This window comes from Orcinus orca, chromosome 14 (genome assembly GCF_937001465.1).
Source record: "Orcinus orca chromosome 14, mOrcOrc1.1, whole genome shotgun sequence".
Taxonomy (NCBI): domain Eukaryota; kingdom Metazoa; phylum Chordata; class Mammalia; order Artiodactyla; family Delphinidae; genus Orcinus; species Orcinus orca.
The window spans coordinates 15564741-15586903 of NC_064572.1; the positions used below are offsets into that span (position 1 = coordinate 15564741).

Sequence of the window (22163 nt, forward strand, 5' to 3'; positions counted from 1 at the left end):
TTTGTTCAGCTGTGGACAGTAACATGTTGCTTATGCCCTGATTAAATATACTTACGTTGAAGAGCAGATCTATTTGCATATAGAAAATGTGAACAGGCATGAATGGGAAATAGTATCATAAGGGAGATCATTTGCATACTTAGATGAAGTAATCTGAGGTTTAAAAATGAATGAATCTTACCAGGTCCATGCTCTTAGGATTAAAGAAGTTAATATCACTGAAGTTCTGATTAAATTAGAAGTGTTCTAAAATGTGACTAATTGCCTTTTCCAAATGAAGAACAATGTGGAAGTAGGTACTTTTTTTTCTTTTTAATTAAGGCATAGTCATTCATTTCAAGTATTTTATATTTAATTCAGCATAATTTAGTTAATAGGAACATGATCCAGAGGTAAAGGAAATGCTAGGATCATTTGCACAGGGCTGCTTAAACTCCGTTGAAACTGAGCTTCACAGACCAAGGGACTCATTTAGACCCCAGTTCCCCTAACTCTCAAAGAAATGTGGAATGCTTAAAGAGACAGAAGTCTGCTAAGTATTTCTACTTGAAGAGAGAATTTGAATTAAAAGGTATTTACTTCTGCCAGCTTGAATATTTCTTATGTCCTCCAACCCTTTATACATTTTTTTTTTTCTTTTTTTGTGGTACGCAGGCCTCTCATTGCTGTGGCCTCTCCCGTCGCACAGCACAGGCTCCAGACGCGCAGGCCCAGCGGCCATGGCTCACGGGCCCAGCCGCTCCGCAGCATGCGGGATCCTCCCGGACCGGGGCACGAACCCGTGTCCCCCGCATCGGCAGGCGGACTCTCAACCACTGCGCCAGCAGGGAAGCCCCCTTTACACATTTTAATTGAGGAAATAGATATCCATTTGTCCAACTGATTGCCTCCTTACACTGCCCCAAATACATTTTTTCTCTTCCTAATGAACTAAAATCTTCACCCTAGAGGAAACACTTGTGGTCATCTATCTTTTCCTTTAATTCCATTCCCAACTGTTTTTTTTGTTTTTCTGACCCTTTCAGCCCATACTAATTCCTATACCCTTCCCTTACAAGTTGTTTTGGTATATGTTGGAAATACTACTGAAATATCAAGTTTCCCGACATTCTTCACCTTGCCTTGAAAGTCGGCTGTGACACACTGGATTACTGATCTCAGTCTTTCAGTCTTTCAGTTAAATGACAGAGCTATTCCCTCACCCATGGGTGCTGCATGTGACCATGGCACTTGCTCTGTCCAGTAGAATATGAACAAAATAGTGGTTTGTTTGTTCCAAGCTAAGGCCTCAATGATCCTCCCTGTTCTCCGACTCAAACTCTTGTCATCCACTGATAACTTGCCTCAGGTAGCCACAGATCCAAGGAGAGGGAAGAGACGACTAGAACAGATCAGAACCTAACTCAAAGTCTAGAAGCAAATCCAAGTGATCTGTAGGCTCGAGCAGAGCAGCCCCAGGCGAACCCGTGTGTAAGAAAAGAAAGGCCTTTTCTTGTGAGCCACTGATTTTTAGGGTGGCTTATAAGGCAACAGTTACAGTGATAGATGACAAAATTCATTCCTTTTACCGACTGAAATCTAACAACTTCCTTCTACTCTTCTAGCCTCACTTAGGTAAAAAACTGCTAATTTATCTATATCATTTGTAAGGTTATCAAATCCATTCGGATAATTGCAGTCATTCTGTAGTGCAAGCTGACACCATCTATTCAAATTAAACATAAGCCTTCCCTACAACCATGCACTCCTGCGTATATATCCAAAAGAAACACTCACCCAGGCCCACAGGGGCATCTATGAAATCATTTAAGTATAATTTGTATTGTCAGAAGTTGGATATAATTGGAGTGAAGCCCGCAGCAGATCAAAGGGTCTACTGAATCCAAACAGACAAATAGGCAATAAAACTAATCAATAACAAAACAAAAATTCTGTCATCTCTCATTCAGGAGTGAAAGATATCTATAAACCATTGATCCATTTACAGTGCTCATCAAATAATCAGACCATAAAATCAAATCTTCAGTCATTGCTGCCACCAATGGGGAATAATAACTTATCCGTCTTTAACAAACCAAAAGCAAAAACAAAACACAAAATCACTCCATGCCCACCCACCATGGAGTATCATGCAGCAATTTGAAGAAAGTCATAATTGAACACATGGCAACAGGCAGAATTTTGAAAACATGGTATTGAGTGAAGAAAACAAAATAATGAGATATATAACATAATGGCATTTATGAAAACTAAAAAACATATGTATGCTCATGAACATGTATAAATGGAAAATACCAACATTTAAAAACATCAAAACAATTCTCTGGGAGGGAAGTAAGGGATGGAGTATGAGATATGAACATTACCACAAACAAAAGGTGGGACAAGAAGAGAGCTTTGAAGTGACCAAAGACAAGAGTATGCCACAGACCAAGAGTATCATGGAATCAAACCTATCCATCTGAGTTTAAAAAAAAAAGTATGTTATAAAGTCTTCCCTCCAAACAGTGTAAAAATAACTATATTATTTTTTCTGATAGTTTTTAAAATGATTGATTTTTTTCATTTTGTCAGTTGATATATTTGAACTGGATTATACTAGATAGTACTGTAAGATTGTGAGTTAATTTTGTTTTCTTTCCAAATACCTTAATCTCTCAGTCTCTTATTGAATAATCCTTATTTTTTCCACTGATCTGTAATGCCTCTGTTAACATATATTAAATTATACTATATACTCTGTGAACTCAAGGCTATTTCATCTTTTATTGAATTGTTTTCCTATTTTTTGTACTATTATCCCAATGCTTAAATATTGTTTATCTGATTTTAAAAGGCTTCCCTGGAGATGCTCAATGGATGTACTCGACAGAACTGGATAAACTTCCTCACTGGAGGAGTGGGTAAGTCTCATTATGGTAACTCCAAAGTCATAGTGGAACTTGGCTGATTTTTTTTTTTAAATTTAATTTCTCCTCTTCAATAATTTTCTGTTATGCTGTGTTGTGTTTTTGGTTTGTTAAAGGCAGATAAGTTGTTATTCCTCACTGGTGGCGGCACTGATTGGTAATTTGTTTTATGGTCTGATTACTTGCTGATCACTGTAAATAGACTAAAGGTTTATTGAGATCTTTTATCTTTTGGATGAGAGATGGTGGAGAAACTATTTTGTTATTCTGATTTGTTTGATTGCCTATTCTATTTAAGTTCAAATCGATTACGAATTTTATGACCACTGGTGAGAAAAAAATGTTCTTTAGTATCTAGACTGGTAAATTTTTGTGTTTCTGTATTTATTCTTTGCTAAAATTGGAGAATTGCAATTATAAATATCCTCTATGTCTGTACATCTGGTATCTATAATTCAGAATGGCCTTTACCTCTAATTGTGATTCTGTGATGTTTTCCTATTTCTTGAGACTATTAAAGATTTAGATGAAAGAGACCCAGTTTGGGGAGGTATGGATGCAGGCATAGGGGCTTTCCTCAAACCTGGGTATCTGATTCAAAGTTGGGGAGAACATTTAGACCCCAGTATAATCTCTCCAGGCAGAAATTACTGAACATGATGAGGTTAACCATATCTTACAACATGTTTGTGAGACAATGTAATGTTTGCCTTCTCTCTGCTTTATTGTAACATCAGTGTCACAAATTTGGATGGAAATTTCTCAGATGAATTTTACATGCATTCCATGTTCAGTTTCTAAAAATCACATGAAAGTTTTATGTCTGAGGAAGGTGCACAAAGATGTTCATGCAGCATGTCTGAGAATAATAGTTAACAGTCACAATTTATTATTACTATTATTATTTGTCCAAGAGAAAAAGGACAAAATCTCGAGAAGCTTGCAAGGTGTTTGGATAAATCAGAATTTGACCAATGGTCACCCGAAACACCCAAAGCAAAAACACACACAACCACACACTTTGAGCCTGCACCCAGAAGCAGGTGCACAGTGCACAAGTGTCTGTGTTGTGTTTTACAGAGAGCCTGGAGCTGAACAAGGACATTTACACGGCTCAAGTAGAAACAAGTAAAATTTTAATTTTAAGCATCCCTTTTCTCTTTCCCTCCCTTTTAGGAGCTATAAATAACAAGCAAATAATTTTTTAAAAAATTACCCTCGTTTTCTAATTCAGAAGATCTCTTTCTAGCTCAGACCTCCAAAACCAGCTCTGAGACTCTCTGGTCCTAACTTGTACAAAAGCTGGTTAAACTGCTCCTCCCTCGTTTCAGTGCTGTTCTCTCTCCTCCTCTAGTTGCAGCAAGGCTTTTACAGCAGTATAAAGATGCTGTTCCTCTAGTCACACACATGTTCATCACTCAGGACAAAAGTCAGTTATGGTTTAAGTACCAAATCTCTCTTTTGGTTATATCAATGCAGTTTGATGTTTATATTTCTGTTTCTTCTTTTCCCCCTCTATTCATTTGCTAATTGTTTTCTTTTTCCTTTATTATTTTTAAATGTTCAATATATTTCAGAAGTGTTTCATATAACTGGTATATAGTTGGATTTAGTTATGTAAATTAATTTGAGCTGTATCCCATTACATTTCCATTTTTTCTTTTCTTTCGTCTGCTTAATTGCCCCTCTACTTTTTTTTTACTTTTACATGTTTAGTATATTTCAGAAACATTTTGTATAATCAGCATTTAGTTGGGTGTAGTTATGTAAACTAATTTGAGTGCTATCCCAGTTTATCAAGGTTATGGTCATCTTGTACCCATTGTGCCTCATTCTTGGATTTTGAGGATAACATTTTTCTGCATAATTCAAAACTCTCTAAGCTTTCTCTTTGCTTGTAAGCAAAATTTATAAAACACTTTAAATTCCATGAGGCATCACTGCCACAATCCTTCCACTTTCCACTTGAAAACAGCTTTCTTTAGATCCAGATGCAGTAGACCCCCAACCCTTCTATTTCTGACCTTTTTAAGAAAAGGAAAGGCAGTGTACTGTGAACCTAGTGAGAGAGAAGGTAAGGCATCCTGAAACAGCGACTTCACCTTTCAGCTTTCCATATTCCCTCTACTGGAAGATGGATATAATAATAGTACTGGCCTCATGAGTTTTTTGGTTAGGAATAAATGAGGTAATATATGTAAACTTCTTGGCATAGTGCCTGCCACATAATAAACAGGAAATGTATGTAATTACTATTATTACTGTTTTTATTTTTACTGCAAATGAGGTTTGGCTGGTTTTTAAGAGCCCTCGTGCCTGGACTAATACATTTGGAGCATCCGGAGTTGGTAGTGACTTCATTGCTTCTACTTTAGGAATCAGCAGTGTGTAGGAGAGACTGCAAGCCAGGAGGTTTTAGCATAGTTTAGGCAAATCAAGATGCCTGCCTCCTTCTTCTTTTCAGGCTTGCAAATTCCCAAGTGAAAGGCAACATCGCACTGGTGAAAGAGCAGAACACTTCTGGATTTACTTCCTGGTTTTGTCACTTACCACGTATTAACTTTGGGGAAATAATTTAAATTCAGGCAGCCCAAGCATCCTTATTAAAAGGGGTAACAACAACATATATCTCCTAAGTTACTTTGGAGTGCTGAAGGAGATAGTGTGTGTGGAGCGCTTTCATAATCATAAAGCACTATTCAGATGTCAGTTATTTAAGTAAAGACTTTCAGGAATGTCAGACTTAATGCTGCAAACAAAAGCTAAATCAGAGTTCTTGGAAAAGTCGGGTAACAGGGCAAGAAATATTTTTCACATCCCTTTACCCCACCCTCCCCCTCCCATAGAATAACTTCCTGGATGTTTATTTTCCTTCTTAAGATACTTCCCTTCTATCTAATTATGCAGCATTCTACAGTTTCATCAGCTATCAGCAAAATCAAGCTGTCCTTACTTGACTTAGAGTATCATAGAAATGATAAACTAAACAGCTTAGAATAGCACAAACCAGAGAGCGTAATGCAACCATCTCAAGTTTAGAGAGAGACGGTTAACCATTCTGTGCAGATTGTACAAGTTAACTTTTAGGAGCTGATTAAAACTGCACGTGTTCAATAGTGTCATGGTTTGTATTTAACAGCATTTGTTAAGTACTCATTACCATGTGACCTTCATATCAACAGTGTAAAACTGTAAATTAAAGAATAGCTTTAAAATTGTCTTCAATACTGACCTAAGAAATAAAAAATCTATCAGTTTCCAAGCTTTGAATATAACTTGTATGATTTGAGAATAGTTCATTCCTTAGCTATCTTAATATTTATTCTTTAATAGACATGTCTCCCTAAGTCAAAAAATGTTTATCAAGAATAACATTTTTTAAATGTCACTTTTCTGCTATTTTTTTTAATATTCCTCAGAAAAAGCATAATGCACTCTCTCAGACAACTCTCAGCCTTCTATTAATGAATATGATCTTCTCTAAGCCTTGAAGGATGTGATTTCTGGTGATATAATCAGAGACATACATTTACATATTTCAAGATCTGAGATGCCCCACCCTCTCCCCAAGGGCTCAGACCATTTTATATAGATCATACTCTTTTTTGAAGGAAGGGTTGCCTGATTTCTATCTAAGATGTCTCATCTAGTGTAAGAGTCATTTAAACTTAGCTAAGTTAATTTTCATCCACAGAACATCTGAGGGGCTAACTCTCTGATCTGGTTCTATATCTGTCTATTATCAGTTCAGTTCTACATCTCTGTTCCCAACCACAATTCCCCTAACTCCAGAGGCCAGGCTGGTAGAAGATCCTAGGAAGGTCCATCTGTACTGCAATGGACCAGGGTGTCCCTGGTTCAAAAACACACTTCCTACAGGTTGTAGAGAAAAGCTACTTGCATTCTATGATCATTAAAAAAAAAATCCCAATTCCTTTTTGCATTCCTTATCAGGTGCTCTCTACATTATTTTACCTTAGTGAGGGTGAGTCTGAAGTTTCTAGCCCGTAATAAAAGTGCCTTCCCTCCTTTGGTGTTTTCACAAAGACTGCACGTTCACAGCAGACTTTCATTCTTGACAACTGAACAAATGATCATCTTGCTAATTCCATATTCATGTGTGACTCATGACTCATCCAGCGGTACTGTCAAGCCGCCTTTGTGAGAAGCAACAGCTGCTTTACATTAACCATAATTACTAAACAGCTTTTCTTTAAAGATGGGCAGAAAAAAATTCCTCTGTCTTAAAACGTAGATAGCTTTTCAGGTTTAGAAGACTACATTTGGTTGAGCAGTCTATATTTTACAGTCGGTTTATAAACTCTGACACTCTGTCTCCTTTCTCCCCTCAAAAAGGCTGTGTGGAACAATGGAGGGCCTGAGAGTCAAGAGGCTTGGTCCCCATGTTTATGTTTTTTGCTCACCACTAGCTGGACATCTTTAGGACTTTTGATTTAATGAGCCATCTGAATGTTTTCGAGGTAAAATAACTGTGAGCCTCATGAAAATGTAAGCTTGTGTTTCTCTCTGTAGGCTAAGCACTTTATTTCCTGGTTTTTTATCACATGTCCATGGTTTTTATCTGACTTTTAATAGACTCTTTGGTCCTCAACAGGTTAATAACTACTGCTAAATGCAACCATTCTCATAATGGTGTTCAGTTTCATGGGCTTTTCCATTCTCCCAGTCCTCATTCCAAAGATGATCAGAATAACATCACAACCAAAAGGAAAAAGCTATCTTTTCATTAAAAAAATATGTAAATCCATGGGGCTTCCCTGGTGGTGCAGTGGTTGAGAGTCCGCCTGCCAATGCAGGGGACACGGGTTCGGGCCCCGGTCCGGGAAGATCCCACATGCCGCGGAGTGGCTGGGCCCGTGAGCCATGGCCGCTGAGCCTGCGCGTCCGGAGCCTGTGCTCCGCAACGGGAGAGGCCATAGCAGTGGGAGGCCCGCGTACTGCCAAAAAAAAAAAAAAGTAAATCCAGACTTCATTGTTGTAGATTTAATTCTAGATTACTCTGAACAAGGCTAAATTTTGAGTCAGTCACTGAGAAGAGAAATTATTTTGAAGATGATATGTTATGAAATTTACTACACTAATGGAAGATTTTCTGTATGCTGCTCTTTAGAACAAAGGAGAGGAATCAAGTGCAGGCATAATTATCTATTGTTAATAGCAATAAAAGTGGTTCTTTCTTGTCTCTAAGTGTGTTTCTGCTAGCATGTGGGGCCATCAGGAAATCCAGACTTTCTGCCCTTTAATGAGGAGAGTTGGTTGTTTCTGCCACCCTCCCTTATGGCTCAGTCTGATGAGGGTCTCTAAATGGTCATGTGTCCTAATCTACACGTCCCTGCTGGACGTCTCACAGGATGCTTTGGAAGTGCTTAGCATCCTTTCCTTAGTACTTTCTGCCACATCAGTGTTCCCCAGGTTATGATAGATACATATGAAATGTTACTCGCATCTCATGGAAAAACCGAGTGTTTTGTTGTTATTGTTAACCGAGAAATACAATGAGAATTGAGGCTGGAACTTTAACAAATTTACTTACTTTCCTCACACTAGGATTGGGTTCCTTTTTCCACTTTAGAATTAACATATTCCTTCCACCTGGATCTTTAAACGTCCTTCTACTCGCATTTTTTCCCCAGAAGTGTCTTTAAGCTTTCCAGTGCCATGCTCTCTCTGCTGCCTTCGACCATTTTTTCCTCTTTGCAGAATGAAGATTTTTTTTAATCCCCTCCGTGTCCCTTCCATGCTTAGGCTTCAGCACATGCTAATCACAGCTCTTCCTCTGCGGGTATTGCTCCTTGAATTTTCTCCTGATCATTAGCAGTCTATTTATCATTCCACATGGATGGCTAATAGGTACCTCGGTCCTAAGATGCTCTAGACCGATCTCTTGATTTTCTTTCCCAAACCTGCTCTTCCCTCACTGTCTTCTTGTCTCCCTCACTAATTCTCTGCACTTACCACCTACTCCTCTTCCCTTGGCTCACGCCTGTGGCCTCCTTGCTGTTCCTCCAACACGGAACACACTACCAGACACACTGGAGGCCCTTGCTTCTGCTTGAAAGGCAACCCTCCAGGCTTTTCATGGTTGGTTTCTGTACACCCTCCAGGTCTGCTCAAAGGTATCTTCCAGGTTCACACTTCCCAGGACACACTGTTTAACATGACAGTTCCTCTGTCTATTTCTCTTGTCCCCTTCTCTGCTTTATTCCTCTCTGTAGCACTTATTTCCAAGAGTCATAATATATATTTTATCTATACATTTGTGAACTGTGTCCCTACAATCCAACTAAAATGTAACCTCCATGAGGGCAGGGATTTTTTTTTTGTCCACTGCACCTGGCAGAGCGCTTGTCACATTTTAGGCTCTCTGTAAGTATTTTTGAATGAAGTTGTGAAAGAATGAAACTACAATTTAGGTCTACCTTGGGAGTGTAGACTCTAATCTTAATGGGAAAATGACCATTTATGGATGGATTTCTTTGTGTTTTAGTGAAGCAAAATCCTTGATCAGACATTTACAGCTGTCTCAGCCAAACTAAAGAAACACCCAAGCTTGGGACCATGCACAAAGGATTTAGCCTAGGGCTGGAGTGGCAAATGTATTTGCTTACATGGCACTTGTGTTTGAAGGCATCCAGAGAAACTCCTGGTGTAGGGGCAGGCACACTATGATTGTGCCTGGGTGTAAGATTAAGAAATGGGAACAGTTGGTTGTGTTGGTTTTTAGATTGAATTCTAATTATTCTAATGATAATATTCAAATACAAAAACAGTTGAGAATAAGTTTTAAAGATAATATGAAGGCTCAGTGCCATTCGGTCTCAATGGCATTTTATTGAATTTCTCAATAAACCATTTTTATAGGAGTCCAGGACTAAGATGAACTAAAAAGAAAAGTGATGAAAACTTATTACCTGTGTCAGAAAAAAAATCAAACCCAGATTTTCTGCCTTTTGGTGATATTCCAAGGTCAGCACAATTTATCCTTATAATAATTATGTGACAAAAATGATACTTGATGACAAAAAATTAAGGTAATAAAATGGTAAAAAAAAAAAAGAGTATTTGTTCCTGAGGGGTAACTGGCTGCCTGTGATTGTAAACAAAAGAAGGGTGCTAGAATATTTATAGTGGTTTCATCTAGTTTAGTGGAATCAGTTTGTAGTATCCAGCAGATACGTTTTGAATAGAGGCAAAAGTTGATTTCATGTGCAGACTTAACATCTTCTCTGCTCAAAATCCAGCCTCCGAATCGTGACTGGGAATTAAATGTCCACAAGACATGTAAAAAAGTTCTGGCTTTGCCATATTGATAATTCATTTTGTTGCAGGAAGGGGGACCCCTTCCAGGGCCCAAGAGTGGGCTCTTGTCTAACAGTTGGAAATGAAGTGTCCGAGGAGACACACGTGCTGACAAAGCAAAAGACTTTATTGGGAAGGGGTGCCTGGGCAGAGAGCAGCAGAGTAAGGGAACCCAGGGGAATTGATCTGCCACCTGGCGCACAGTCTCAGGTTTTATGGTGATGGGGTTAGTTTCCAGGTTGTCTCTGGCCAATCAGTCTGATGCAGGGTCCTTCCTGGTGGCACACGCAACTGCTCAGCCAAGATGGATTCCAGTGAGAAGGATTCTGGGAGTTTGGTAGGACATGTGGACTGGTGTCTTCTCTCTCTTTTTGACCTTTCCCAAATTCCTACGGTTGGTGGTATCTTGTTAGTTCTGCGTTCCTTACCAGGACCTCTTATTGTCAGGTAACTCATGCAGGTGGTTACTATGGTGCCTAGCCAGGGCAGGTGGTTTCAGTCAGTGGTTCCCCTAACAATTTCATTCTCAATACTGATTAGGAAGACCAGAGAAAAACTTTTCCTGGCTTCTCATGGAAGGGATTTTACCCTTGCACACAGAGAGCTGCATCTCTTAAGCCGTGAGGGAACTCATATGGTTAAACAGCTGCACTTGGCTACCCACCTTTGGCTTTTGGTCACTGCAAGTCATTGTATATCTCATCCAATGTCCTCTACTTTTCTATCTAATGAGGCCAAGCTAACTTAATGGAGAGGGTATCATTCTTTTTTCCAACTTTGTGAAGGATTGCCTGTTGGCACATGTAATTCATCTTTATCTTCTCTCCTTTCACCATTTTGTTTTATCTTGGCAGGAGAACTTTTCTGCTATACACACAATTCCACTTGGAAAAATAGATTGAATCAAGCAAAACAAAACAAGAATAACATTGTCTTACTCATTTCACTTCCTCTCTCTTAAATAGCTTGGCTTCCATGTGAAGATATTGCTTAATTCCTACACCTTTATTTTATATTTGCATGCAGACTGTTAACACACCATTTTCCTTTTATTGTGTAGTCCTAGTTAAACTGTTCTTTTCTTGAGAAAGAAATTATCTTTTATTGTTTGTTTGTGTAGGCACTGTTCTAATACTTTAACATGGGCATTTACTTTTTCCTTTTTCTCACTATTAAAACTGTGAGGTAGAAATTATTATTCCCATTTTACAGATGAGGAAATGGAAGATCAAGAGGTTAGCTAATTTGCTCAACAACACAGAGTTAATAAGTCCCGCATCTGGAATTTAAACAGAAGTCTATGTTTCTTAACATTACCATGCAGCCAGTTTCAATAGAAACATCAGTTAATCTAATGGCTTTTAGGAAAGACTACAAATGAGACTAAAAGATAGTAGAATGACTTAAATCCTTGCAGTTTTACTTTCTAAATAAATTTTCAATCCAGTTTATCTCCATTCCTATCACCATTACTCTCATTCTAATTCCTTCTTTTTCTTTTTGCGGTACGTGGGCCTCTCACTATTGTGGCCTCTCCCATTGCGGAGCACAGGCTCCGGACATGCAGGCTCAGTGGCCATGGCTCACGGGCCCAGCCGCTCCGTGGCATGTGGGATCTTCCCGGACCAGGGCACGAACCCGTGTCCCCTGCATCAGCAGGCAGACTCTCAACCAATGCGCCACCAGGGAAGCCCCTCTAATTCCTTCTTAATGGGGCTTTGTGTTTTGTCTTTTTCGGTCAAATTTGCTCTTCCCACAGATACTAGACATATCTTTCAAATGTAAATCTGTTAGTATTATTCCCTTCCTTAAAATTCTCTGGTAATTTCCCTTCACCTACACTAGCAGTTTTCAAACTGTTGTTGCATGCAGGTGCTTTAGGGAGTCTGCAATTGCTCAATGACAATTTTAGTTTAAAGTAGTTTTAATGTTCTATACCTTTTAAAAGATCAAAGTGTTGTAATAAAATTTATTTTTAACCCCTTGAAGTTGGTGTAGGATTAAGGGTCAGGCTACCACATAACTGTTCATGATGCCTGCATATTAAGGGACACTAAAACTTCCCTAGTTAGAATAGGAGCTCTGTGATGCCAGTACACTTGGATTTCTATGAGAGACCCTTTCCATCATCAGCAAAATGTAAATGTGTTCTTCTTCCTCCGAAGTATTTAGTGCTCTAATACAAAACAAGGTAAATAACAACAACAAAACCCTACAGTTTTCACTGATACTGACTTATCTTAAATATTTTACAACTGCAAGGCTCAGTTCATGACCCAATCAAGTCCTGCTGCAAATTGCCATGACTGATCAAATATTCTGAATTATCAGTTCTTTTTTTGTGGATAGGGAGCATTCTTTAATTTTTAGAGATAGCTGAGGTCTATAGGTTTCTAATCCTCGAACTGTGCCCCACCATAGAAAGTCTTATCAATAAAATGAAAGTGAGTCTTGGACTGCCACATGTAAAACCATCTGTTAGCAAGAAATTACAAAAAGTTGTACTATCACTTCTGAAGACTTGAAGTCTCTGCTCTGTATCCTTACACTTTACATAAAACATTCACTCAAGGCAGATGTGACAGCATTATAGCAGCAAAATTCAGCTAAAGTTTAGATTAGGGAGAGGAACTATTTCTCTGATTAATTTGCTACAGACACTTCTACTTCTGAATCCTAAGTCCAGGGCTCTGATCCATAATGTGTAGGACACTGAGATCAATGGATTCTTGAAAGGGTGGAATCTTAAAAATTTCTAGTTAACGACATATCTTGGAAAATGTTAAGATCCGGTATGCTAATTAACACATCCTCATAGTGGATGAAGACAGTAGCGATATTTGGATTGTGAATTTCTGAATAATAGGCTTTTATACCATAACTAAAACTGGAGTTGTTAACTAGCCACCTCTGAGATACAGAGTAAAACTCAACCTGAACACCAGCCCCCTAAAATAAATAAGTGGGATCCAAAAAATCCATTTGTGTAATATGGAGGTGATCTTGGGGTATGGGACCTAAGGAATATGTGGGATGCTGCCTGATCCTCCAAATAGAAAGGAATATTGTCCAATATCAGAACAAGGGCTGGACAAAGGATGGGAGGCAATCACTGGTCAATTCATACTTAAATGGGAGTTTTCATGGGATATTTTATTTTATATATCAAACTGTGTTGAAGTATTACAAGATAAATTACAAACCACATAAGGCGACCTTACTACCAATCAAATGAAATTCCTGCCAAGACTCCCCTGAAGTTGACTGTCCCAGTAACCATGAGCTCTAACCTAAGTAATCTGTTGCCCACTAGTCCTCATTTTGATATTTATTTATTTGGGAAAGATAATATTTATTTTTATGGGAACAAGTGATTTATTACCTCTAAAATTTAAAAATCTTTAATATATTTTAGGAAAATGTTTGAATTGGAAAATTACAAAAGAATATCAAAGAGAAAATAAGAATAATAGGATAGTAGGAGATGTGTTTTCACATAAATGGCAGAAAAACCTTAATTATATTTTAAAGAAAACTTTGAGAATTATTAGTCCCTGTTCTTCATGAATATGAGCAACCAGTGTTATCTAGTAGGGAGTGATGAACAACCTGAAAAATAATTCCAGACGTTATTTTCGATGTACACAGATTCTTTATTTTTCATCAAATGTAGTTGGTATCAACTTTAGTCCATAGATCCTCAGGAGAAATGTAGCTTATAGGCTACAAACAGAGACTCAGGAGGCAGGCTGTCTGGATTTGAAACCTGGTTCTGCTCTTTATTTACTGTATGATTCCGTTATTTAATCTCACTTTTTCTCAATCCCTCATGCATAAAGTAGGGGTAATACTAGTACAGTCAACCCTTGAATAATGCAGGTTTGAAGTGCAGAGATGCACTTACACGCGGATATTTTTCAATGGCAAGTACTATGTGTGTAGGACTGTATGTACTGTATGTACTACATAAACTTGGTTAATTCGTGTATGTGGAGGAACCTCTGTTACAGAGGGCCGACTATAAATTATGCTTGGATTAAACCCCTCCTTGTTCAAGGTCAACTGTAACTATTCTTTGGGTTGATATGAAGATACAATGACTTGAATGTGTAAAGTGATATGACTATTGCCTGGCCCACAGTAAATGTTTGAAATTAAGATTTTTTATTCAACATCTGAACTCTATTCTGTGCTTTGATTACTTATCCACCAAATTGCCCTCTCTAGAAAGGTTCAAGGGTCTTATAGAGTATACTGAAGTTTCGAGGACCAAGTCCTTCTGAAACTCAGTCCCTCTTGGTAATAGCTGGTATGTAGTCAGAGTAACAGTGTCCCAGGAAGTTAGCTGTTTCTCTTCCTTTGCACCAACCTCAGGCATTTTTCCATTGTGGCCAGAGAAGAGGTCACCTACATGCCAAACTTCTCAGGTTACCAATCAACTAGTCTCTCTGATGTCCAGTGAATTTCCTAGGATATTGTGGAAAGAAAACGTTGAGACCCTGCTATTCATAGAATACATAATATTCCCATTCCCTTCTGAGTTTCAAGGGAAATCCTCTGGGATCTCTTTCCTCCATGATTGACTGACATCTACCTTCTAAACCCTGGGCACAGTCTCATTCCCTGTCGGCCACCATTGCTTACCCTCCTACTACAGAAGCTCAGGGGAAACAGCCTCCTCCTCTGTATCCTCTGAGAGCCAGGAATGGGCTCAGGACCTGAGCTCAGCTAAAAACACATTCATGCCTGGGGTGGGTTGGGAATCACCCACAACAGCTGCTGCCATGTCCCGCAGTGGGGAGAGGGGTGTCCTGCAGTGAATGAATGCATCCTGGGCAGAGTGTTCCTGCTGAAGGTGGAGTTGCCCTTTTTCCTTATTTTGGAACTTGAAGGTTTGTCTTTGTTTCTGTGCGTTTTCTAGGCTGGGTTTTCCACCCTCTTGTCAATTCTGGGAACCCCCGTACCTTACAGTAATTTCTTCCTTTTGCTTAAGTACCTAGATTTGGATTTTCTTACTTGCTAATAAAAAATTTCGGATACAAAGAAACACATTATTTCCTGAATGAAAACTAACTTCCTAATGCCCCCACCACTGCCATTAATAAATGTTAAGCAAGTATTTAAAGGTTATTGTTGAAAGGCTACCAAATCCTTGGCCTGTCCTGGGGGCTAACCTGAATGACTGACCCCTGGTCAGCTTATTAGTTGTGCTTCAGGTTTGCTAGTGTTCAGGCTGTCTCTTTTTCCATTCAGATCCCAGAATAATGCTTCTTTTGCCACTTCTGTCTAATAAAAGTTGTTGAATGACTATTTGCAGACTTTTCTCTCTATGATTTAAGACTTTTTTTGGCTAATATACAACTAAAATTAAATTTAGAAATAAATTATATGCTAAGGGTGAGACTTTGGGGGTTTATTGGATTGGCCTCATTGCACTTAATGCCTGACTATAAACTGATGTCACCAACTGTAGCTTGTATAATTATGCTAATAAGATGCTATGTTTTCATCTTTTTATATATTAGATCTCCAGGTAGATATTATTTGAATAAAGGGTTATCCTACTTCAAAAGATTGAAAAGCAATGCCCTGCAGAATATGCTTCAAATTATTTACCATAGGCTTATAAGGCCCTCTATGATGTGGGCCCAACGCACCTCTTTGTCTTCATTTCTGTCTACGTAATGACTCATTTTGTAAACATTCTGACAACCGCTAAGCTTGTAGGCCTACTTCTTCCCTCCTACACAATGCATTGTTTTTGCCTCCTGTTTTCTAATCTGCCTGCAAAGCTTTCTCCTTTCCTGTGAGTTGGTTAAGTTCTACTAGCCCTTAAGACTAACCCTTAGCAATAGTGCCCTCCCCACACACATCCCTTTGGCTGGGTTAGGATCCCTTAAAAGGTGGCTTCCTTATACCACATGGAAAGAGAGCTTCCTCACAGTGTGTCCTCATTGGCTGTGCTTTGCATTGGTTTTCCTGTCTGCCTTAGTGGAAGGAGAGCTCCTTGAAGGTAGAGAAACACAAAGCTTGGCCCCTAACAGAGATTCTGTGATGTTTTGCTTTCTAATAAGAAATGTATACGTATTTGGTCTTCATTCCATTTCTGGCACAAAGCAACTAAACTTTCCTAAGTGACAAGAGTACTAGGAGCATCTTTTGTGGGCATATTTGGTCTTTGGCCCCAGTTCCTGACACAGGGCTCCTAAATCTCTTGTAATTTCCTGGGTGATAGAATTACTTCTAACGAGGTGACTCTGGGTGGGCTCCTGGATGGTCCTGGATGAGGGCTGGTCACCAGAAAGACCAAGCCCTGATTAGAAGCTTGGACTTTTCAGCCCTGCCCCCTATTCTCTTGAGAAGGAAGAGAGGCTAGAAATGGAGTTGCTGATCGATCATGCCTATGTGGTGGAGCCACTGTGTTTCTTTTCCTTTGTAAACCTTGGTTTTTGTTTGTTTGCTGTTTTTGTTCATCTTGGTGCTGTTTTTGTGTGTGTGTGTATATGTGTATCTGGACGCTTGTAGCATTTCAGTTTTAGGAATTCAAAATTTCTAACAGGATCTGTGTGTGTGTGTGTGTGTGTGTGTATGTGTGTGTGTGTGTGTGTGTGTGTTCCCAAAATGTTTTCCTCAGCTCTGGAAGTTTGTCGTATATAGTTTGCTTGATTATTCATTCCCATTCTTTTTTCTTTCTATATGCTGTTTAATGGTTGTTGGCTTGCCTAGATTGGACAAGCACATATTTTATCTATTCTCTCTATATTTTATCTTTTCACTTTCCCATAGTTTTAATACAGTTGATCTTCACAAATTTAGTTTCTAGAAATATACATTTCATTCTTGAATTACTATTGAGTTATGACATTTCTCAATCATACTTTTTACTTCCAAGAACTCTTCTTGCAGCTACATTGCCTTTCTATCTTTGTAACTTGCTCTTGTTTTTACCACTGCAGTTCTCTTGGATCTGAGAATACTAATTAGATACTTTTAAAATTCTCTCTTATTTTTTCAGTAGCTCTGTTTTCTTTGGTGGATTTTCTCTCATTTTAGAGAATGAAATTATCATTTCTGGCAGCTATTTTCCTCATGTGCCCGGGGTTGTATAACGATTGTTCATATTTTTTTAAAAAGTGAAAGGGTAGCTGCTAGTTTTGGTTGTTGATGTTGGTTCCTCCAGGGTTCCTGTGGCCCAGGGATGATTTCTCCTGCAGGTGGCCACAAATCTCCACTTCCTTAGTGCACTGTCTGTATTTGACTGAAGCCTGACATGGTGGTGATGGCAACAGCTCAGGGAAGAGGATTCAGCACCCAGCTATTCTGCATTCAAATGTTTTATGGAGTCCCTGGAGAACTGATTTCTTTTACCCCTAAAAGTTCAGTTAATTGACTATGCACTATTTACTGATTGACTTAATTCCCTAGCTATTTGGGGTTTTTTTCCACATAAAAAAAAGATTTATTTTAAATTCACATAAAATACATTTAGAATAAGTCTAAACTTTTAGCATTTAAGTACTGTAAAACAAACACAGAGGAGCTTTTAGGATGTATAGTCTCCATTCTGTCCAAAAAGCCGGTACAAAAAGCTTTTTTTTTACAGTTATTGATCATCACCTCATTGCCTTAAATTTCTAGATTTTCCATTTTGAATTCTTCTCTTTTTGAAGACTGGAGCCACTCCATCTGCCACAACTCCGAGAAAAGTGTCTGTTTTTTCTTTAAAAACCACTTTGGGCTCCCCACCAGCATCAGCCTCTGAAGTTGATACATATTCATTTTCAGTGCTTGGAGGTTCCAAATCTACCTCCTCATGGGACTCAACTTACTGAATTTCTTGCCTTTCTCCATATGGGTTTGATTTTTCATGAGCTTTGGGTTTTTCTTCATTTGGACCTGATGAATTCTTACCTTGGGTATTTTTTTTCTTTCTGTGTTTCTGCTTCAGTTCCTTTATCACTATTTTTATTTTTTTCCTTAAACTTTATTTTTAGCTTTTGTGTTTCTGTAGAGACTTCTCCTTTTTTCCCCCTTTGGCTGCTTCCTGTTCCCCATCAGAATCACTATGTGAATCTGATGATTTGGACTCTTCTAGGGTGCCAAGTGACTTCTCATTGACTTTACTAGAAAGCAGATCGCCAGAGTGTGGAATGAAATCATCAGGTTTTTCCCATCTGAATTGCCCTGTTTCTGTATTATAATAATAGGTATAACCATCTTTGCTTAAACCTTTTACCCAAACAGTCTTCACTTTCGTCTTTTTTAAGTTTCCTTGAAATCCTTCAGGTTTCTCCCACTGAGATGCTCCTGTGATAAGATCATAATAGTAATGGTAACCCTCAGAGGTTATGCCTTCTACCCATCTGCCCCTTGCAGGGCCCCTTTTCTTGCTGCTGATTTGATGCAGAGGTGGGTGGGATAGTGCTGGTTACTGGTGATATGCTTGGCTCTGAAATTTCTGACTCTAGGCCAAGCCTTTTCACATGCTCTCGGTATGCTTTCAGGGCAGCTGCCTCCATTGCAGCAAACTCCTTTGATGCCTTTTCTTCTTCCTTTGCCTTATCCAGGCTTTTCTGTTTAATCTCACTGATCCTCTTTGCCACATTTTCCTTATGATTCTTTCCTCTTGCATGAAATTCAATGCTAGGCCTATTGTCCACTCTCCAGCACTTGTAGTAATCACAGAATTTCTTTGGTTGTGACTTCCAGTAGTTTTCCATGACTGGACCAGCCGCTCCGCGGGTCGCCCTCAGGCCCAGCTGAGGCATGCGTTCCCCACTCGGGGCAAGTTGACGCCCAGCTCACCCAGAGCTCAGACACCTCCCTTCTTCCCTGGGTAGCTATTTGTAATGAAAAGGTAACTATGTACTGAATTCATATAAATAGAAATTATAAATAGAAATTCTAATAAATAAGAAAACTGTTGTATCTCTTCAGAATCATGATCCGTTGAAGTTTTAGTAATATCTTTGCATAAATAACCTATTCTTTTAATCATTGAAATTTCAAGTCCCTTCTGCTTACATCTTTTTAAGTATCTTAGCTATTCAGCAATTTACAATTTCATTGAATTTGCAGTCTAACAATAGGATATCAAATTAATCTCCACTGACATTTATTTGAAATTCCTTAAAACTACTTAATTGAAGAATTAGAAAATTTTCTTTCTACCTGTTCAGGTACATATTTCTATGTCTCTTCAATCAAGACTCACATGTGATGCACATTTCTTTTTAAAATATCCCTAGGAATTTTATATTTTGTATTTATTTTTAAAGTGATGTTTTTCCCATTATACATTGTAACTGGTTAAACATTTCCTGTTTCATATAATCATTTGCAGGTGTTCATCATACACAGTTTTTCCTTAATTCTGTTAGACTTTCAGGTAACTTTATTGTATTTTCTCACTTAAATAAGATGTATTTCAAACACAAAATAATATAATAAAGATCTGTACCCATCTCTTAAAATGATATTTAGTTATATTTATTTTTGGTATATAAAAAGTTATATAAACATAACTAAAAAATGTTAAAACCCCATCCATAGACACCCTCACAGAAGCACTCAGAATAATGTTTGATTAAATGTCTGAGTATCCCATGGCCCAGTCAAGTCGAGCTATATATTAACTAACACATAGAATCTATTTTTTCCTGTTTTATGTTTATCATCATATCTCATATAGACATCCACTTAACATCCTCCAGTAGTATGTCATGATTACTATTTGCTAATTGGAAAAAAATTATAAAATATTACTTCAGAAGAAAATATTAAAGACAAAGTATAAACTTCTACTTCTTGGGTTCTTTTTATGTGGCATTTGCACTTAATTTTAGTGGTAGAAAACCTTATCAGGGACATTCTGGTCTATAATTTAGAGCCTATCAAAAGATGTATTTCCTGTGAATAAGCCTCAGCTCACAAGGAAAACTGGGTGCATTTGGATTCCAACACAGAAAGTGGATGCAGGCAGGTTTGGATTTGACTCCTGACTCAACGTCCACTTTAGCCAATCATCCTTGGGCCTCAGAGAGACTCAATAAATTTTTTTTTTTTGATGGATAAATGAATCTATATAATTTAGCTTTCTATTTTAAATTACGTTGAAAGTGTTGCAAAGATTAAATAAACTTAAATGTGAATATACAGAGACCCTGGCAGACAGTAATGGCTCAATAAATGGTAATAATAATTGTTGTTAGGGTGGTGGTAGCCTTTACTACTCTGAAGCTAACTTTGGCCATTCAACCTTAAGTAGTAGACTAGAATATCTGTGCTAGCATGAATGTCTGGGGATACTGAAAGCCTTATTCAAGTGAATTAAAAAAGTACACCTGTAATGTATTCCAATAAGAGGTGTCATATATTTGAGCACTTAAGAATTTTTTGTGATAATGGTAAAAAGACAAGATAATTGATAGTCTGAAACATTTTCACAACTTGCATACATGCTTTAAAATGAAATAGGGCTGTTTTGGCCCTACGTGTGTATATATATATTTTATGAGTTTAAAATTTTGTGCTTAAAAGTAATTTAGTTAATATAGCAGTTAGCAGAAAGTATAGTAATAAAAAGAAGAAACTTATTATGGTAGAAAAAATGTATCGAAAATGAGACGATCAGATTGATTGCATTTTCTTAGAAGTAAGACTGGCTTATTTCTTCTGACACTGCTCCAAACCATTATGAGTTCAAATTCTGCTGGGGCAGTATTTGTCGGATATTTGTCAGAGTGCAAACTGAGAGACTGAAATGGAGAGTAGCCAGACCATACATAAAAATAGAATGCTAATCCACAGTCTGCATCAGCCAGTCCAGGATTAAGCCAAACCACCTCTGCAGCAATCAACCCCAAATAGAAGTTATCAATAAGTGCCAGCTTCCCAAAGTTTTGCTTCCACTTCTAATTTACAGCCAACCAGAGAGAGCCACATATGATCCCCTAACCAATCGCTTAGAATGCCCCCCTTCTAAATTAGCCCACCTCCAGCGTCTGCATTGCCCACAACCTCCAATCACGGCAAACCTGAAACCTTCCATTTCTTTCCACTGTAAAGTCTTCTCACTGCTCCACCTGCGTTTTCAGTCTCTGCCAAGCACAAGCGGTGGTGACTGACTCTCTTGCTGTATAGCAAGCTCCGAATAAAGCTTGTATTCATTTGGGTGGGCTTCATTTATTCCCACAGGACAGAAGAAGAAACTTAACTTCCTATAAAGGACTATATAAAGTCATTTCATGTAAAGAACTCATATAATCATTCAATATAAAGGACTTCAAACAGTGAATAATATTAAAGATTTCCATGTGTCATGTTAATTAGTTACTACTATGTGATTTTGTTTACCTTAGTTTTATGATGCCCTCGTTATTTTATTGCTCTCGGTTCAACCACGTTATCTTAACTTTGTAATAGCTGGAGTGGCAAGTTTATTAGCTACTAAATTCTCAACCATTGTCAGCAGTTTAAAGTGTTATAATAATAATCTCAAAGATAGCTTATTACTGTAAGGCATGGATTGTGATCATTTTACCTGGAGCAGTTAATGTTTAATGGATACTTTCAACAGCTGGCCGTGTTTAGTTTTTAGAAAGCTTTTGAAGAAGGAATGGACTTAAAAGTATATGACTGCCTAGATATTAAAGACCTTCTTAGGCTGTATGCAGGAAGCATATTTAAAATTACTTCTCAACTAATAACATGACGGTTAACTCACTGTACATGTAAACATTTATAATAACATTGAAATTGTTGTTGTGCTTGAGTATAACACTGGATTAATTTTAAATTGAATGGAAGTTCTAAACAAAGGCAATGAAAATACGAAATCCATGATGGGTATTCCTATGGATTGAATTGTGTCTCCCCCCCCCCCAAATTCATATGTTGAGGCCCTAACCACCAGTGTGATGGCATTTAGAGGTG

At 38.1% G+C, this 22163-nt stretch overlaps 1 pseudogene; it reads right to left on the bottom strand.

Annotated features, from left to right (window-relative positions):
- Positions 1-17832: 17832 nt before the first annotated feature.
- LOC101287024 (WW domain-binding protein 4-like) lies at positions 17833-18970 on the bottom strand (annotated as a pseudogene).
- Between the last annotated feature and the right edge of the window lie 3193 nt (positions 18971-22163).